Below are 21145 nucleotides of genomic sequence, written 5' to 3'. Positions count from 1 at the left end.
TAACATAGCAAAGCCAAAATCCAATTTGCAGTAGCCTTGCTTATTATTAACCACAGCGATTTATGCAGAAAGAGTGCATAAATGAGTCGAAATAATGAAATGCTCAGTTCTTTTATTATTATTATTATTATTATTATTATTATTATTATTATTATTATTATTATTATTATTATTACTGTTGTTTTCCTTTCTTGTTTGATGTGGTGGAAATGGGCATCAATATGACTCACACTTTATAATAGAATCCCAGATCTGCCTGTTAGGTTGGACTACCACGCATTACCTCACGTGACAGCACTACACATACGTTTGTATCGTTTACAGCAATGACCATTTCTAACATACTTTTTCGGACGATGCTGTAAATTATGAAGCAAGTGGAGCACGAAGGGAGCTTCGATTGCATCCTCTTCTTCTGCAATTAGAATTTCTCTCAACTCCGTCTCCATATTTGATGCGTCTGCTCTGCAGGTCCTATAGCATAGCTGTCCATGCTCCGTCTGCACAGACTGTATCGTCGGCCGCAGACTTAAATCTGCAATCATAAACCCATGCAGTGTCTGATGGGAGTAAACAGGCGCAGGGGGAGACATCTTGGATTTAAAGGGACTCTGCGGCCCAATTAAGTAGGGCGATATTCCTTTTTTAAAAAAGATATATATCACTTCATTCACACAGTTGTTGCCTTAAGTACACATAAGACACTGCGTTGCTAGGGTTACCCATACCCAAAGAATTATCTGGCTGACGTTGCTGGACAGAGAGAGGCACAGACAGCGTTTGCGGATAGTTTGTGCTTTACAGAAACTGACTGAATCTTTGGGGAGTGACCACACCAGACAGTGATGTGAGTTTTGATTTTGTTTACTTTGTCAAAAGCACGGCGTTCCTCAACGTCAACTAGTGACAACTAGCTGCACGATAGTAGAATTCAAAGGTGAGTTACATATACAGTATTTACTACAGTAATCTACATTTAATACAGCCTTTTCTTTTACTGTTTCAATAAATTGTAATGTACATAGTCTATTGTACTGTAATTTGCAGCATGACGTATACACCTGTCAGACAGGTGGTATAGACTTTTTATGTGTTACTAAATATGAAAGTTAAACAAAAACATTCTTATATTGAAACTGTAAAAAGTTATACTATTAAAATTCCTCACACAAATTTACGGTGTTTTTATTTTTGGTCCAGAAATTATTACAACTAAAAACATATGGCATAATATAATGTAAACAACAACAAGTAGTTGTCATACCGTCAAAAACCTATAAATACCTCCAATGTTTTGATTCAAACACAGGCTCCCTTGAGAAAGATATGTACAACATATCGAAACGTTGGGCAGCTGGCTCTTTGAGCTAGAATATATATATATAATATTTATATATATATATATATATATATATATATATATATATATATGTGTGTGTGTGTGTGTGTGTGTGTGTGTGTGTGGAAGCTTACCTCTGGGCTACCCTGCAGATGCTGATGTAAGAATAGACACACTTGGTGAATTTCATTTGAATTTGGAAAGAATCTTGTATGTATTGTGAAGCTGCCAGGTCGACCTGTTTTATGGTGTTGTTAACAGTTAATGTTGTTTTTTGATAGGCTGCGTACTTTTTTCGTGGGATTTTTACAGTATGTGTCATGATGCAAGTAGTCTCATAGGCCTATATTATAATAATGATAGATTCACAAAGTGTCAGTAGATTGATCAGTCAATTCACATATTTAACGTATTATACGTCGTAACTATGTATTATATTGTGGTGACGTTTTATTAAGAACTATGGAATCAAAGATCAAGGTAGAGCATCATAAATTGAATAAAACTCAATTGTGCTTGACAATACATGAACGCACTACCCATTGCATCAGTTGGTAGCTTTATTTTCTAGTTATGTGTGCTGCATTATGTTTTGCACTGTAAGTTCACTCAAAGTCTGCTTCAAAGTGATTATGTCATCAATGTTTGTAGCTCCTCGTCTCAGGGTCCAGTTGTAATGGTTAGTCATTTATAACAGTTTAATTCTTGTTAGGGTGGTTTTAGCCACTGGTCACAGAATTAGAAGTTGTATTGTGTTCTCCCCTGCTAACTAAGGTAGTTGATAATGTCATGACACCAAATTAGATTAATAGATGAGGGCAGTAGGACACTGTAATATTGCTTTTTCCAGCCCCTGGATGAATAAAGCCACACATTCATAAGAACATAAGAAAGTTTACAAACAAGAGGAGGCCATTCAGCCCATCCAGCCCATCTTGCTCGTTTGGTTGTTAGTAGCTTATTGATCCCAGAATCTCATCAAGCAGCTTCTTGAAGGATCCCTGGGTGTCAGCTTCAACAACATTACTGGGGAGTTGGTTCCATATCCTCACAATTCTCTGTGTAAAAAAGTGCCTCCTATTTTCTGTTCTGAATGCCCCTTTATCTAATCTCCATTTGTGACCCCTGGTCCTTGTTTCTTTTTTCAGGAAAAAAAAAGTCCCCTGGGTCGACATTGTCTATACCTTTTAGAATTTTGAATGCTTGAATCAGATCACCGCATAGTCTTCTTTGTTCAAGACTGAATAGATTCAATTCTTTTAGCCTGTCTGCATACGACATGCCTTTTAAACCCGGGATAATTCTGGTTGCTCTTCTTTGCACTCTTTCTAGAGCAGCAATATCCTTTTTGTAAATACAAAATTCAAATACAGTATGATGTTCACAGCCACAGATTTTACAATCATATGATACCTATTATTCAGGAAAAATAAGACCACAGTCGCATTTGTCCATCTACAGCACTTGGCAAGACTGGTTGTATTTTTGTCTGGTTCTTGTTTTATTTTGTTTATTTCTCCAGAGTGTGTCACATCACATTGCCTCAATAGCCAAGCTTTATACTGTACACCCATTCCTAGGTTTTCTATCCAGTGTTTATTTTCTACTTATCATTGTTTATCAAAACACTAGTTTGGTGTTGCATACTTCTTTAATTGCATGTTAACATTCTCACACTATGATAGCATGTTATTTAAATTGCTTGGCTCAGTCCTCATGTATTGCAAAGAAACTGCAGCTCTCTTGAAGCATTACAATATTTTTAATTGGTATCTAATCAAACTAAGATTGTTATTGAATTTTTTTTTTCTTTTTATTTTATTCCACCCCATGCCTTTTGACTAGCAATCATAATATGTGCGACAGTCTCATAGTTTTAAAGGGACAAAGTTTACTGAAAAATGAAAAATACCAAGCAGATAAGGAATCATTTTGACTTTTCTAATTTCCAGTATACTAGCCTATTGGGCTAATATTTGAACACTGTGCATTACTTTTTTTTACTCATTTGTTTGTTTCCAAAGTTGAGGCAAAATGTGTCGCTATGTTACACATACAAGTATGCACTTTATGTAATGCATGTTTTATAATGACTGCCATACATACTGTTTCTTCTTACTACTTCTTACCTGTACATTCGTACCTGTTTTTCAATTGCCAGTTAGCAGGCTGCAATCTAATATGCACCCAGAGGGAAACCAGAGAAGGAGGGTAGCAATCAATACATTTGATTGCTGTCACTTGCCATACATATGTTCTTCATAAGATATTGCAATGATTTGGAATTGAGACTTCAATTTTAGGAAACTACCTTTTTTTGTGTTTTAAAGTACTTTTTTTCCCTACATGCTCAACACTGATAAATAAAGAAAAATGCACGGGTTTAGATTTGAAATAACAATTTTTGCAATATTTTATTCCATTAATAATTTGACAGTGTTTTTAGTTAAACTGCTAGAACCTATTCAGTTTTTCAAAATTTCTAAATAATCAGTTCGAGTAAATTAAAGTGCAGTGTATATATATAATATAAACGTATTAGCTATGTTTACTGTGAAATTTATATATATATATATATATATATATATATATATATATATATATATATATATATATATATATATATATATACACAGTATATAGTGTAACACAGCAGGGAGGGGGTTAAAGCCTCCATGAGTGGAAAACATGTGTGGAATGCACATTTGTTTAGTTTAATTGTTTTGGTTTATTGTTTCATTGATTTGTTAATTGTTTTATTATTAATTATCCCCTGCACCTGGTAGCTATTGTTAAATTAAAACCAGGTGCAGGGTATTTAAGAGAGGCAGCTAGTCTGCTCAAGGCTGCTGAGGAGAAGGAGGCAGAAAGGTGTGCTCTGCTTCCTGGCAGTCGTGAGTGAAAAAGGAAGTGCTGTGTAAAACCAGTGTGTTTTGTAAGGAACGGGGAAACAGTGTAGCTGTCCCGTGTTAGCCAGGGTGTTCCTGTGTGTTAGTTAGTGCTCGTACAGAGCTAGGTGTTTATTTTGTGTGTTTTGTTTGATTTTTTTGTGTGTATTAAAAATAGCGCACCCGCGCTTAAAATCCATTTCTGTGTGCCGGGTCTATTTTTAAAGGGGCAACGAACCCGAGCGAGGGTGAACCGATTACATTTGCTGCCAGGAAGCAGAGCACACCTTTCTGCCTCCTTCTCCTCAGCAGCTTTGAGCAGACTAGCTGCCTCTCTTAAATACCCTGCACCTGGTTTTAATTTAACAATAGCTACCAGGTGCAGGGGATAATTAATAATAAAACAATTAACAAATCAATGAAACAATAAACCAAAACAATTAAACTAAACAAATGTGCATTCCACACATGTTTTCCACTCATGGAGGCTTTAACCCCCTCCCTGCAGTGTTACACTATATATAAATACTACTACAGTACTGTAAATTCCAGTAGTAACAGTGTAAACTACTGACAAATGACAAATGGTACTTGAATGGATTTAAAAAGTAATAATTAAGAGAGCGTAAAATCAAGTTATACATCCCACATCACATCTGTATTAACCTATTTTTATTTTAGCCATTAACACTTTTCCTCCTCTATTGGCTCGTTTTTCTTTTGCCATATTTAAGTTTGTCTTTGTTTTGTCTCCAGTCATGTGCTGTTTTTTTAGCATAGTGATTGCACTGCATTTCATCAAATTCAACAACGCACAATTTCAAACCTGTTGTGTAGCATTTTTGTTTTTTGTCTGAGTGTCCTGCTTGATCCAGTCTCAAAGACACCTGCATTATATAATATTTCATTGCAATTGCAACGAACAGAAGACTTGATAAGTTTACTCAGCTTTCTAATCAATAGCTGTTTGTTATGGATCTCGGGGGCAGATTCAGTCTGAATGCTGACAAACCAATGACTCGGGAGGGTGGGAATAAGGAAATTCATAGTCTGAACGCTTATGTTTAACATTCAAAATGACAAAGAGTAACTAATTACAACTTTTAATTAGAACAGTGGTTTTGTGTGTCTACCCAGACCTGAATGCAGTAGATCCTGAAAAAAGAATCAGGTTGTTGACAGTTATGTTTGTGTGAGCCATAACAGTGGCTGTAGTAATCCCACTGTGGCACTGGTATAGTAGTTTAATATTAGACACAGAGGCGCATACGTCGCACCAGTGTATTAGTCGCTCTCCCCTTTTAAGGGCCCTGCAAAAATGCCTAAAAAATCGACTTATACAATGTTTTTTACGGCTACTGTGGGCATATTTCCAATTGGTGTGTGTCAGTGCCTGCTGCTAATCAACAGTGAGCCAAATGCAGATAGGCATTACTTGCCCAGATTTTTGTGCCAGGCAGTCTCCAGTACCAACAAATTACAACCATTGCAGTAATAAAAAGCTAACTTTAGATACTCAGATAGAGTACTTGCACTCTGGGTGAGGCATGCCTCATGTGGAATGAGTTACAGTACCAGTCTGGGACAGGCTGCTGCATTTCTGGTGCGTAGGTCCGGAAGGAGGCTGCTGTAGATTTTGCTGAAAGGAGGTTTATAAAAAGCATTTTTCTGACACAGTGTGAATTTATAGCCCTATACCCTACAGCCTATTTCTTTTTTATTTTAGTAGTTTTTTAATTTAGTAGTTTCTTGCAGATAATATTTGGTAAAGGAATTCTGTGCTTTATTTGTTTTACTGCCATAAGTTAGAGTGCTAGAATAATATTTTCCTTTGTTTAAAAATCTGATGCCAGACTTGCCCTGTGGGCAACAAACTTAAATCAAATTGCTGCCAATCTGTTTCCGACTGCTGCTGGGCTCATTCTTTTACACTGTCTTGGTGATTGTTTGTCTGTTCCGCTGACAGTGACTGAATTGAAGCGTTCACATAAGAGAAAAGGCGGCCCTGAGGCAGTAATATTGTCCCATGATGGCTAACTGGAACACTGCAGCAGCTGGGTGATCCTGGTTTCATATTCTGATTGTTTTTTATTATTATTATTATTTTATTGGAGGCGGCAAGGACAACATTCTTTCTCTGCACTACTCTCACTAAAAATATATACATTTTTGAATACATAAACGCATTGAAAATGTTGTATAGTTAATCTCATATACAAGCATTTCATTTCTATTATTATAAACATTTGACAATCTTCTTTTGTTTTAATAGTTTCACAAATCGATGGATTGTGTATGTCCAATAAATAACTAATATCGCTTCAGTTCAAATCTACAGATTTTTTTAATTTTTTTAATATATAGTTGAAATCTAAAATAAAATGTAAATATGGTAAATAACAAACTAGGTGAGCAACCCTAAAATAAAAAAAAATAATAATAAAATCATACATTTTTTGGGGGAAAGTTTGTCTTGAAATGCTTCTAAGAATTTGACCACAAAGTTGATTCTGAAATAATTTTATAAATTACACAACACGATTTTTTCTAATCCGCTAATACCCTAGCGACTATGTTTTTTTTTTTTTTGTTTTAACTTTACCAGATGGCTGCATTTAAAAACGTAAATAATACCTTGCATTTAAAAGATTAGTCTGTGCATTGCCAAAGGCTCTCTTGGCAGCCATTTCTGGGTTTCTTTGTAACCAATAAAAGATCAGCTTTTCCCACAGCTAGCCAATCAGAAGTGCTAGGGGCAGGACATAAACATTATTATTATTTATTATTATTTATTTCTTAGCAGGCGCCCTTACCCAGTATAAATACTTTTTAAAATGTTTGTGTGTAGGTGCTAGACTTACGCAATTCAGTTTTCATAAACTTGTGGCGTGGCTCTCTAAAAATATACCCGGAGTGTCTTTATAGCAACAGAACGAACATAGGAAAAATAAATAAATAAAAACTACTTGTCTGATGGGCAAAGTATAACAGCAAAACTTGTTGTCCCTCACACAAATCTTGTTCCGGGCGTCGGGCAATACGAATTGCACACCCCTGATACTGTATATTACGCATTGTCAAAATTATTATTATTATTATTATTATTATTATTATTATTATTATTATTATTAAATGTATATTCTTCTGCAAAACAGCATAATGTACTAACCTTCACCAGGACACACCAATCATATCAATTAAGGATTTTTTTTTTTTTTTTTTTAATACAGCACCATTGCAAAAACAGTGTCCTAGTACTTATAACCACCCTCTAAATGTACAATTAAAGACAGATTCATGAGCTGCAGACTTCAATGCAGCTGGCAAGTAAAAAAACAAGCTTAGGGACTGTCCACAATAAGGGTTTCCAGCTCGCTTTGTTTGAGAGGCAACTGCTCAGAGTCTCATGTGCAGAATGGACTACTGCCAGGCATAATACAGACCCAGAAGCCTGCAGCAGCTTCTCTTTGCCAAGTCTGAACTGTCAATGCTGGGACACGAACTTCATCATTGATGACACTACTATTATTATTATTCAGTGACAGTATTTTTTTCTGTATGGTGTGCGTGGTGTTGCTGCAAAGGCACTGCTGTGCCCCTGCAAGTTTGCTGCATCAATAGCTAAGCAATCATATTTTCCTTATTTTGATTTTTTTTTTTTCCTGCTGTTGCAGACTGTTGGGGATCTAGCCTACCATGCACCAAGCTTCGACTGCTCAAAAGGGATTGTTAAAATTCAGTTTCTTAAAGCATAAACAATATTTTCCAATATAGTTCAATATAGTTTTCCAATATAGTTCAATATATTGCAGCAACCTGGTCAGTTCAGGTTGGCAGACTTTTGTTTTGTCTGGTCCTGCGCATTCTCATTATCTGTATTGTTACGGGGTGGGACCATACCATTAGTTACGGTAGTGTGGGTGTGTGTGTGTGTGAGCCACTGTTGGGTGTGGACCATGTCATCTAGACGCCCTCATAAAACCTTCTTTCTTCCAGACCGAGGAAGTGTTGTGACAATACCATGAGTCTTGTACTTCTGATAATAGAAACAATAGTTGAAATTCGGATACTCAAATGCTTGTAAATCTTCTTGTATCCTTCTCCAGCTTTATGACAACAAATAATTTTCTGCCTAAGGTCTTCAGATAGCTCTTTACTTTTTCGCCATATTGACTTATTGGTAATGACAGCAATCACCCTATGACTAACCCTTTTATACTCTCTAAGAGTGTTCACCTACAGTTCACCTACAATCCCCCCCAACCCCCCATGAGAGTAGTGGTCCGCTCTCTTCTCTGTGTGTGAGGGGACTGATAGAGCCAGAGCCTGTGGGTGTGGAATAGAGCGAGCGAGAAAGTGAGTGAGTTTTTAGGATAGACAGGAGGAAGGATTTATTGTTTTTGTGGTGTGGTCCTGACCCAAACACAGACCCTGTTTTAATTAATAAAGTAGTTTTATTAGCGCCTGAATCCCGTCTCCTGCTTTGAGGCTCAAGACCAGGGGTTGTTACAATATTTTATTTACATACAGCACCTTAACACTAGCCACGGAAGTCATTTTGATGGGTTGAGGTTTTCAAATTTAAATTGCTCTGCGTATCTGAAAGTTATGTGGTTGTCCGTTTGTGACTTTTCATAATAAATACCCTGACAGTGCTTGAAAGGCAAGAAAATAAGGAAGTTATAAGCCCACCCACCTAGCAACAAAGCCGTAATTTTGACTGACTTTAATACATGTTTTTATTTGGAATATAACCTATAATATTCTTTATACTAGGGATGCACAAATCCCATTTTTACTGTCCGAATACCGAATCCATCTCAAAAGATTTGGCCGAATACCGAACCGAATACCGAATCTACAAGAACTGTCAAGAAAATTGAAGGAAACTGTTGAATGAAAAACAGACTGGCAGCTACTTACAAGGGATGCACACAATCTATAGTTTTGAGCCTTTTAGTTCATAGTATTTTTATTACCGAATGGAAATATATCCCTGAATAACATTTCAGCTTGAAACTTACACAATTTAACACTAGCCCCCTCCCTCCACAACAGAAACGTCAAAATACAGAACCGTTTACTTTACCTTTACAAGAAAGGAGAGCTGCATCTTTTCCATAACCCTCTATTTTCTTTAATGACGTTTCAACCTGTGTCACCTGATCTGAGACTAAGAGCTATGTGGAAAAAACTACCGTGATGAGTGACCTGAATCTCCCTGTGAAATAAAACCCACGTTGATTTAAATGCACCGTGTGTGTAACACATGTCAAATAGGCTACGAAACAGTTTTAAAAAATATTTTAATAAAACACAGCAGTTCCCAAATGGTTCAACTTGTACTAGCACATTACCATAACATAATTTAATTTACTAAAGCATATTGTTCAACAACATCTTGCACATCTGACAGTTGTAAAATTATAAAAAAATATATATTTCTGTGCACTGATTTTTTGATCTCTAGAACACGTTTGACAGACAAAGCAACAAAGCACAAAAGTCTACAACAGTTTGCCGTTACTACATATTACAGGTTTACTGCATAACTTTACTCCATGAAAAGTGTGATGTGAATGTGCTGTTGCATACGAGAGTATGTTTACATTCAGCAGCTGCGTGACGTGTTTAGTGCATGTGCCACCAGTAATTTAGGGAGTTGAGAGCTGCGACAGAGTTCATCAAACGTGTTCTTGTTATTAAATATAACGGTTCTGTTCAATACCAGATGTCTTATTTAAAGAAGAACTGCACACATTGGAGGGATGTATTAAAATGGATGTGCGTCTGGGCGGATATAGGATTCGGATTAAGCTCACAGAATCCTAAGTATTCGGCCGAATCCGAACCCTGCTGAAAACGTAGATATTCAGGCTGTATCCGAAACCGAATCCTGGATTCGGTGCATCCCTAATATATACAATCCTGTTGATATCTCGACTGGACCTGGCAGCCATCAGTTCCTTTGTTTTGTACAAGAAATGCTCCAGGGACAATATCAGTAGGAGAGAGTTCATCTTGAAGCTAGCCACAGCGCTTCAGCAGAAACATTTTGATCAGAAAACTGCAAAGCAGCAGGCTGCAGCACCTCAACCTGGATTCTGTGCTGCACCAAGTGACACACGCAAGAGCTAACGCATGTTACTTTCCTTTTAAATTAAAAACTATTTTATCATATTTTTTTTTCATTTTTTTGTAGTACTGCTTTATTTGTGTTAAATTAGAAAATAAACCCTGTTATGTTTAATTGTTCATTTAAATAAGGCGTTTCGGCTGTTCAGATGTTTGATATGATGTGCTTGAGTAAAACTTTTGAGTTGTATCGGATAGTTCGTCTTTCATTTTAATATCGATGTTGTTTAAAATGTACTGTCATAATGACTGCCGGCGCCGGTTTTAGGTATGAGTATAACCGCGGCGGCTCTAGTGTTAATGTGGTAATTTTTGTGGCGCATATACAGAATAATATTGCCTGGCATTAGGGTCAAGTACCCAAAATATTTAACGCTTGAGTACTCAAGCACTAAATTACTCGAAATTCCCACCCCTAATATATATAAAGTGCAACTGGACGTTCCAACACGACAACGATCCAAAGCACACATCAAAATCTACTTCAGAATGGTTAAAGAAGAATCAAATCAAAGTTCTTGAGTGGCCTAGTCAAAGTCCTGATCTAAATCCGATTGAGAATCTTTGGTATGAGTTGAAGAAGGCTGTGCTCAAGAGAAGTCCTTGGAATTTCAATGAACTGGAATAATTTTGCATTGAAGAATGGTCAAAAATCACTAAAGAATCATGCCAAAAGCTCATTGACAAATATCCTAATTGTGTAAAAGAGGTTATTATTGCTAAAGGTGCCTCAACTAGATATTAATTTAATTTTCTTTGTCTGGGTATGAATACATTTGAATGAGCATTTTTGGAGTTTTGCAAAAAAAAAAAAAAAAAATGAAATAAATAATTGTAGACATCTATTTCTTGTAATTTTTTTTCCACATCCACAAAAGCAAAACTTTTGCTACAAAAGATTTTCCCTATAATTTGTTTTCAAGAAATTTCTAGAAATATATATATATATATATATATATATATATATATATATATATATATAATGTATTGCATTTGTTGCTGTCAAGGTCACTGTGACAGGGCAGAGGCCCTGCACAAGTACAATGTGTGTTTTGTGGTTGGCAGCCATCTTGGGCTCAGGTGTAGAGGAACAGCCTGGGGCCAAGATGGCCGCTTTTGCACAGCCACATGTTAGTTCAGTGTTTAATTGTTAAATTGATAATGATTTTATTGGTTTAAATAGAAAAGTGTGGAAAGTGGCCACACCCCATAAAAGGAAAGAGCTGAGAGCAGGTTGTGCTTTCTGCTTTGCACCAGGATAGCTGTAGCTTGGGTGCTGTTTTGTTTATTTGTGTTAGTTTGTTTTGTATACGTTTTGTTTTAAACCTTTTATTTTAAACTGCTGTTTCTGAGTCCAGGTTTGCTATTCCTGCCATTGACCAGCCTTGACCGTCCACCACTGCTCCACCTACAACTCAGCACCTTGTTATATCACCCATTCCAAATGTTGGTAACAGATATTTAGATAATGATTTCAATCTCAGCATTTGTAAACGGATATAGAACAGTACATTACGTCCTTTTGTTTAATGTCATGTATGCAGATGGAAAGGAAATCAGCAATTTAAAAACAAGTCTGTGTGCAATGATCTTGGTAACAAAGTCCATTATGTTTTTCATAATATTGTATTTGTAATGGCTTCAACAATAGGCTTTTTCCATTTCCTCTATTTAAAATGATTTTATGATTTATGTGTTTGAATTCAGCTTCTTTTTCTAGAGAAAACCTTAAAGGCAGTAATACATGTTCAGTATTTCTTATTTGATTGTTGTTGCTTAAGTTCCCCTGTTTGGACATGCTGCACATTTACTGAAGAGTAGGTTGGATTGCATTACCATTGAACATGTTAGACATAAAATGGAGCAATCGGAACAGTTAGCAAATCAGACACACTACATTTAAAAGCATAAATACATTTGTATAATGTCTGTATGAGCAAAAGCGATATTGTAGTTTTTATATTTATATGCGCTGAAAATATCACACTGCTTTTTCTTGTAAAATAAAGTAAAACAGCCTTTTTCAGTCCCATTTTTGCAACCCTTGTTTTAACCAATAATCATATATTTTGAATGCCTTTTAACCAAGAAACCCCATTTTAATATTCCACTAGTATTCGAAATACTGAATAATCCGAAATATATATTCTGCCATGTAAACATCATATTCGGAATATGAAGAGGAATATTCCACCTCTGCATATTCAGAATGTTGGAGGTGGCATATTCCATTGGAATGCGGAATACTAGTGGAATATAAAGCCATGTAAACGGCATATTCTGACTATGAAGTGTAACCCACAACAGACACACACAATAATGTTAAGTTACCTACCAGAGACATTATGTATGGGATTTGCCTGCCCATTGGGTAGGTATCGCTGAGCTCTCTATACCAGAGCTGCCGATAGGCCCCTTCCTTGGATGATGCACTCGGCCCCGCCCACCGAGGGGATAAAACTGCTATCCAAAGGAAGCCATTTCTCTTTTTCCGTCGAACCTGTGATGGCGACCGACGCGACCTCGCGGTTGGTGGTCGTCTTCTCTTTTTAGGGAACCAGGGTTACGGTAAGTAACCTAACGTTCCCTTTCAATTCGAAGACGACCACCAAAGACATTACGTATGGGATAATGTATACCAGAGCCATCGCGAGGGAGAAGGAATGCTGTGTGAACTTACACCCTCAAGGACCCTTGTGCCTACAGAAGGCAAGGCAGGGTCTACCACGTTAAGACGGTAGAACCTGGAGAAATATCAGACATCGAGGCACCTCTGAAGAGGGCCCAAGATGTAGCCAACCCTCTAGTGGAGTGTGTGGCTACCCTACCAGGTGGGGGCAAGCCAGAACTATTATATGCAGTCGATACTGTATCCACAATCCAATGTGACAGACGCTGCTTAGACAGGGGCTGTCCTGGGGTCTGTGTCTCGTGACAGACGAAGAGGTGGTGAGACTGATGCAGAGCTCTTGTCCTATGCACGTAGCATCTCAATGCCCGCACTGGGCAGAGGAAATTTAATCTCTCATCCTCCGTTGAAGCAAACGGAGGTGGATGGAAGGACTCCAGTTCCACAGACTGATTTAACGTGGAAGGCTGTGATCACCTTGGGGAGGAAGCAGGGTTGGTGCGCAGAGACACCCTGTTGCCATCTTCCCAAATATGCATGCAGGAGCTATACACAGACAGCACCTGCAGCTCACTGACCCGCTTAGCCAAGAGGAAGGCTGTCTTCATAGACAGGTACTCTATGGAGTGTATGGGCTCAAACGGGGCCTTCGTGAGAGCCTCCAGTACAACATTGAGGCTCCTTTCTGGGAGAACAGTACTCCTAGGAGGGCGTAATCACAGAGCGCCTTTAAGAAAACAGGTAGCCAAAAATATATATATATATATATATATATATACACACAGTATTTGCTTTATTTATTTATTATTGTTATTATTTTATTGTACATTTGTTTACTGTAGGCTCTGTTGATGATGTGCGTGGCTAAACAGCGGCAACTCATCTTCAATCTGTCTCCTTGTTATATTAATAAAGACATAAGCGTGCATATCTGCGTGAACACATTGCACTGAATTACAACCCACAAGCATCTACACAATCTCAAAATATCAGATTCCATATCTGAAAAAACAAATAACAGAAATTTGCATCCACACCACCAGCTCTTACAGTAAATGGCATGCGTTAATGGCATAAAAGGAATATTCTGATTACCATGTAAATGCAGACTATGAAAGGAATAAGAGAATTCCACCTGCATGTATACAGAGCATTTGGAATATTCTAGTATTCCAAATACTTAATGTTCTGAATCCTTGTGCCATGTAAATCTACTGAATGACAATCTCTTTTCTGTCTGGTGCAGAGTACTGCATGAAAACAGAATGCAACAATTAATCTGAATAATACGGAACTTCTTTCTTGCTGGTTTTGTTGTGATTGAAAGTTGTCATTTTTACTGTAGCGATGTATTGTCCTGATCGCTTCCCCCACTCCCCATCCTAGCATTGAATGTATTCTGTACCTTGCGACCGTTGTTGCTGTCTGTAGATGCTGTCTGTAGAAGTAGGAGTCCAGCCCTCCCCCCTCTCCTGTGTAATGGGCTGCTCCCTGTTGTTTATTCTGTAGAGGCACAGCTTTCCAATCTGCTGGAGGAAGGTCAGGGAATCACACAAGCACACGGATGCTGTAATCTGCATGTAAGATTTTTTAAATTTAGTTTTATTTGGAATCCCTTTTCCTGAGGCAATTTTCCTGGTAACAAAGCCACCTGCTCTGGTGTCATTTTGTCATCACCATTAAAAACAACTGAGTTACGTGGATGGTCAATAAAGATTGTTTTCTAACAGGTAAGTGTTAATCCTTTTAGTCTTTTGTTTTATAGACTTTGATGCTTTTCATTTAATGGTTGTCTGCACTTGTACATTACATGACATTTATTATAGTTTTTAGAATAGATGGAAACAGTATTGCAAAAAATATGTAATATTTGCATTTTTTATTTTTCTATTTTTTGGTGACTTGCTTTCTAACGTACTTTTTTAAAATCTTGCTTTTTCAATATCGGTTTGCTACCATAAGTGTATTTAGAATTATTTTCGGTTTACATAAAGAACAGTATTGTAACTGAAGGGTGTTTTGTTGTGCGCTTCTAATGACATAGACAAATACTGGATTATGGTTTCTACTATGTATCAAAACTGGTTCTTTGAAATCCCAGTTAATACATTTTGTATTCAGACTTCAAAATCTAGTAGTATGTTATAGTTTTAAACAAATTATAAATGTACCTTTGCAACACAAAGAGATTATATATATATATATATATATATATATATATATATATATATATAGCTAGCATATGGCCTTTTGAGTGGTTGTCCCTTTTTTATTTAAATATATTTCTGTGTACCTTTTATAGGGACTGTAATTACATTTTCATGTAATATGTTTAAAGTGCTATATTGCATAGATCAATAAAGGAGTGGTCAGTGCAGTGTAGAAGGTTTAATCTACCTTACTGCTGCAATAAAAGGGATTCTTTATGCTGAACATAGTAATTGAATATTGGCAGCTATATTTGTTAAGCATTTTGTAATCATTCAGAGAAGATGTTTTGATTTGTCATTTCAAGAATTTGTTTGGATCCTTTCAGAAAATCTTTATAGTTGGGTTGAGGTTTTATTTCAGAAATCGTACTGTATTATTATTATTTTAAATACTCCAACTTGGTGTGCACTATACAGTCAGCACTCACATATCCGACCTCCATAAAATTTTGAGTTTCGTGATAGTTAAAAAAGTGTGACACGTATCTTTGGCCCGTTCCAACCGTTGTCTGTATTTCAGGGAACAAACAAACAAAAAAGATAAAATGTCAAAAATATATAGCTGAAATGACTGTGTTTTAAAATAAGTAGGCTTCTATTTAGATGTACTGCAGTTGCTTTTGCAGGGAACAGTACTCCAAGTTATTTCAGAACGATATGATTCTGAAAATGTCACTTGCCAAAAGAGATGACTGTGGACACGTGGGCTGTAATACAGTACATACTTTTAAATCCGGTACGTATTGTAGCTGTATGTAAAATTACACATTAACGATCCAACAGCAAAATTAAATCATATGTGCTTGATAAGGCTCTAATGTTACAGTTCACTTGCAAATGAAAATGCACAAAAGCAATTAGATCACAGTAGCTGGTCTTGCTTTGTTGTTGCTGCATTTTTGTCAGGTGAAACTGGAGGAAGCGCTGTGTAACTGCACAATAAAAACTGATTTGCACATGCGAGGAAAAAAAGACGCAGGCTTTGACGGATAATCAAATACATTGTAACATTGAAGAGATGGTCTTTGTATTAGAAAATTGAGTCGGAAATCTTGTGTGACGGGTAAGTGCATTAATTTATTACATATATATATATATATATATATATATATATATATATATATATATATATATATATATATATATATATATATAATGGGGATTGATTTTGTTCTTAGTATAAGGTCAGTAAAACATAACTGACGTATATCCGAGTGCTGACTGTACTATACTATATTAAACTATACTGTACTTTTGTATGCAGAATATGTGATGCATTGTTTTAAAATAAAATGTTACAATTTCCAAACCCTACATTTTTTCCAATTAAAGCCAATCAGACCAAGATCATGTAAACTAGTCTGAAATTCATATGCAGTCAGTCTATTTTTAATCTTTAATTGGTGATATGTCAAAATCATATGTTGGTGTAGGTGTTGGATGGGGAAATATAAAAGAAAGGAAAAGGAAATGCAGATCTGCGAGGCAGGTGTAGCTGGACAGGCCTTGCCATTCTAGAAAGCCAGCATGGCCCACAAAGAAGGAGTGATGTCATTCATTGCTGTGTCCCCTGGGGCTTTTATAGGAATATGAAGCTCAGCTGAAGGCAAGTCTAGTAGCAGCTTGATGAGGCTCCTTCAGCATGAGCTGAATCCTAATGTATCCCAAGAGGGGATGAATAGTGCAGAGATAACTAGCAACTGATCATTTTTTTTCAGGGGGAGGGGGTACCTATATAATGTAATAATGGTATTGCTTGGACAGCTGCTGTTAGACAATGCCTGCTTGTAGTGCGACAGCATTAAGAATTGCAGGATAAAGTTTTACCCCCCTGTGGCAGTGTGCCCCGCCCATGTGTGTGTTATGTGTTATGTGTTGCATGTGGTGTGTTAATGTTGGTGCACGGGATATAAATGGGTCTGTGTAACATGATTTAAAATAGTTGTATTTAGGCACATGGATTGCACAATCGCTTCACGTGCAGATAAAATATGTAACAGTAGCACGGGATTGCTCAAATTAGTTCACGTGCCGAGATCCAAGTGAATGATTAATTAGTAATTGAATCTCGGCACAGCCATATATATATAGAGGCACGAAGCACTCACTCAGGGTTGGGTATTCGGCGAGTAGTGAACGGGAGAGAGAAGGAGAGTAAAATAAAGTAAAAGAATAATTAATAACAATGCTATTTTGTGCTGGAAGGACCAGCACGATGCTTGTTTGTTTTGACTCGCTGTGTTTGTTTATCTGTTAGTCCACTGTTTGTTTAAGTGTTAGTCCATTTTGTTGGTCTGTTTATTTTGGCCTCAAGTGCTGTGTGCTGTTTTTGTTTAAATCTTTTATTTGTTTGTTTATTAAACACACTGAGCGCCGCAGCGTCTCAGTTTCACCTGCCAGTACTGCGTGTCTGTGTGTTCCTTTCTGGCCTGATGTCACCCGTACGCCAGCCTGTTCACACACACCCCTCCACCTCCATATGCTTTGTGGTTACATCCTTTATGAAAGATCTGAAAAAAAAGAATAAAAAGAAGGAAGGAATAAACATGCAGTTGTGTAACAAAGTAACGTGTATGTGTGAAATTGACCCCCCCCCCCCAAGATGCTATGGAATGGCCCTATACAGTATTATTATTATTTATTAGCCGACACCCTTATGCAGGGCGACTTACAATTGTTACAATATATCACATTATACATTATTTCACATTATACAGATATCATATTCTTTTTTTTTTTTACAAACGATTACCCATTTATACAGTTGGGTTTTTACTAGAGCAATCTAGGTAAAGTACCTTGCTCAAGGGTACAGCAGCAGTGTCCCCCACCTGGGATTGAACCCACGACCCTCCGGTCAAGAGTCCAGAGCCGTAACCACTACTCCACACTGCTGCCCTATTGATACTGTAGTGACCTAGAAGTTTAACTCCTTCAGGGTGCAGCGTAACTGTGGATAACTTCTACAAGATTCCCTCTTCTATACTGCTGCAGTAACGTCCAAATTATAATATATTTTCTTAATTGCTTAAATATGATGCCATAATAAAACAAAATGTGTTTTCTCATAGCTGTATTATACATCAAACCGCTCTTGTTTAGGAGCTCCAGTCACCTCTTGTCACTGTATTTTAGCAGCACTTCAATGAGTTTGCATCTAAAAATTGAAGGTTAGGTGAAGCACCACTGTAGTGCAGACTGGTTAAGGAACTCCGTTACTGAAGGAAATAGGAGCTTGCTGGTCTGCACCCAGACTTATACAGCTACTCTACAGTATATCAGGAGAACCATCATAGGGTTTTAATGAGATTTTTCAGAAACCATTTACATTTGTAGTTATTTTAGTCCTTGATATTATACGTTCCCACGTATTGCTACAACTGTTTAAATATAATGTACCTGTGATTTTCCTTTTCACTGTTAACATCTTGAGAACGTTTTACTCATATAACTTTAAAGTCTGTTTTCAAAATGTCTGCAACACAAGAAGTGCTGTGGCTTTTCTGTTCCGTACCACGTCATGGATCATTATTGCTGTGTTACCGTTTGACAATGTGGGCAATAATCCGTACACTATCAGTGCACTGGAGCGGACATTTTGAGAAGAGCTTTGAAACAGACTTTAAAGTTGTCAGGATGGTAACAATGAAAAGAAAAATTACAGGTACGTTATTTAAACAGTTATTCTGTAGCAACACCTGGGGACATGTAACGCTATGTTTTTTGGAACCCCGCTACTTACTTTTTAAGGAATTGTATTTATTTATATTTATGAGTGCATAAATATAAATAAATAGCAGTGTGGAGTAGTGGTTAGGGCTCTGGACTCTTGACCGGAGGGTTGTGGGTTCAATCCCCAGTGGGGGACACTGCTGTTGTACCCTTGAGCAAGGTACTTTACCTAGATTGGTACTTTACCTAGATTGCTCCAGTAATAACCCAACTGTATAAATGGGTAATTGTATGTAAAAATAATGTGATATCTGTAAAAAATGTGAAATAATGTATAATGTGATATGTTGTAACAATTGTAAGTCGCCCTGGATAAGGGCGTCTGCTAAGAAATAAATAATAATAAAATGAGTTTGTTTTAGAATTTTCAATAAAAGTATTGAGTATTTAGAACTGTGCTTGATATACTATTCCAGTTTGCTTCCTTTTAGCTGAATCTTTTGAGGATTATATAAAGCATGTTTTTGTAAATTGTATTCTCACCTGCAATGGAGATGAAACAAAAACCCAGTGTATGTAGTAACATGATCCAATCAACATCCAGGCTTCCAGGAGCATTAACACCTAAACCTCACCTAACCCTAAATCACAATTTTATTACAAACATCTATTTTAATCTTAACCTTAAATAGAGATTGCATAATTTTATATATAGTTCCATAGTGGTTGGATTAAAATGTTATTCTGGTGTTATTTTTTATATATATCTACGCGGTAAAATGATTGGTAAAAGGCGAAAAGCCTTTTTTAGGAGTCGAATAAAAGAGAAAGCTACTTTGTTTCCTTGGGATTCTGGCTTTATAATATATAGGGCTGCTGTGCATATAAAGTGGTGATCACTTTGAGAAATGGTCAGGAAACACCCAACAATAGGACAATGAACTGTCTCTTGCTTTAACCCATTTGGTGCCAGCATTCATGTTTCCAAAGTGTTTCATGTCAAAGATTGATTTACGAAATATGTGACAGTGCTCTGCTGCTCAACTTGAACAAAAGTTATTGTATTTCTTGCTCTTATTGTATTACTTGTATTGTAACACTTGAAATGTATTTGCTTACGATTGTAAGTCGCCCTGGATAAGGGCGTCTGCTAAGAAATAAATAATAATAATAATAATATATATATTTTTTTCTTTTTCACGCTTTTAATACAAATTCCAACAGCTTAGTACACAAAGTGTATGTCACAAAGGTTCGTTAGGGGAAAGAAATTGAGAATTGTACAAGCAAAAATCAGGGACATTTGAGAACTATGTAGAAGGTAACAAGTTCACACAAATTTCAGTCTATAAAAAATGTACAAATTCATAAAAAAGATTTTATTGTATTTATTTCACGTACTAAGTATTAAACGACTAGAATTATAAACACTTTTTTACATTATGTTTACTCCTGTTGATGCCAATCACCTTTTTCCAACGTCATTGGGGGATTCAGCTTTTCGGATTTGGCACACAAGGGATGCTTTTACATTGACAACAATTTCGTCTCAATTGAATAACTTTCCCAATAAATGTATTTACGACTGTGACAGGGTACCGAGTGGTGACGCCAGGCCAGAATGCAGGAAGGAAGCAAAATACTGCGGTGCAAAAGGCACAGCGTGCGCCGTTTTTATTTTCAGACACAAAAATAAAATAAAAGGTTTAACAAAAAAACACTTTTTACAGAATGAAAATAAAACAGTTAAACAAAACAAAATCTCGAACCCAAAAATACATAAATCGGTCAGGCTGGGCAGTAGCCTTCACTGACACAGATTTTTTTTAGTTTTATTTTCTTTTCAGTTTACCTCGCTCTTGTTCCTCCTTCCTAGAACACCCACACCCAGAGCAGGGAGAACTGCAGGCTTATATGCAGGTGACCATCTCCCGATTAGCAACAATTAATTAACTCGGGAGATGGTCACCTTCTGCACAAGGTTTTTTTAAATGCGGGTGGGGCTTCCCATCCACGCTATAAAACAATACAAAATACACAGCTTTGCCATCACATTTATAAACTAATAATAATAATAATAATAATAATAATAATAATAATAATAATAATAATAACAACACAACAAAACAAATACAAAATAATAAATTGCACAGGGGCCCGTCCTAAAAGATAAACAATACATTTATGGCAGGGCTTTGCCCTGCCCCCTTTTCATGTGCAGGACTCCTCGCCCTGCCACAATGACGAACACCCTTTTTAAAATATCTATAGA

The 21145-nt window shown here is 36.7% G+C and overlaps 1 protein-coding gene across 10 annotated transcripts in view; it reads left to right on the top strand.

The window, feature by feature from the left end:
• The first annotated feature begins 382 nt into the window (after nucleotides 1-382).
• LOC117402717 (kinesin light chain 1-like) overlaps nucleotides 383-21145 on the top strand; it is a 76786-nt gene continuing 56023 nt past the window's right edge. For 2 of the 10 annotated variants that reach the window (XM_034921335.2, XM_034004118.3), the window contains exon 1: nucleotides 14493-14721. The gene's annotated coding sequence lies outside the window, so the exon portion shown is untranslated. Of the gene's footprint in view, nucleotides 938-14492; nucleotides 14722-16190; nucleotides 16265-21145 lie in introns of those variants that run through there. The other 8 variants (XM_034921337.2, XM_059023852.1, XM_034921340.2 and 5 more) reach the window with 6 other exon arrangements.

The sequence above is a fragment of the Acipenser ruthenus genome, chromosome 5 (genome assembly GCF_902713425.1).
Source record: "Acipenser ruthenus chromosome 5, fAciRut3.2 maternal haplotype, whole genome shotgun sequence".
Taxonomy (NCBI): domain Eukaryota; kingdom Metazoa; phylum Chordata; class Actinopteri; order Acipenseriformes; family Acipenseridae; genus Acipenser; species Acipenser ruthenus.
Note: the sequence above shows the minus strand (reverse complement) of the source record. Positions and strands in the feature narration are given on the sequence as shown.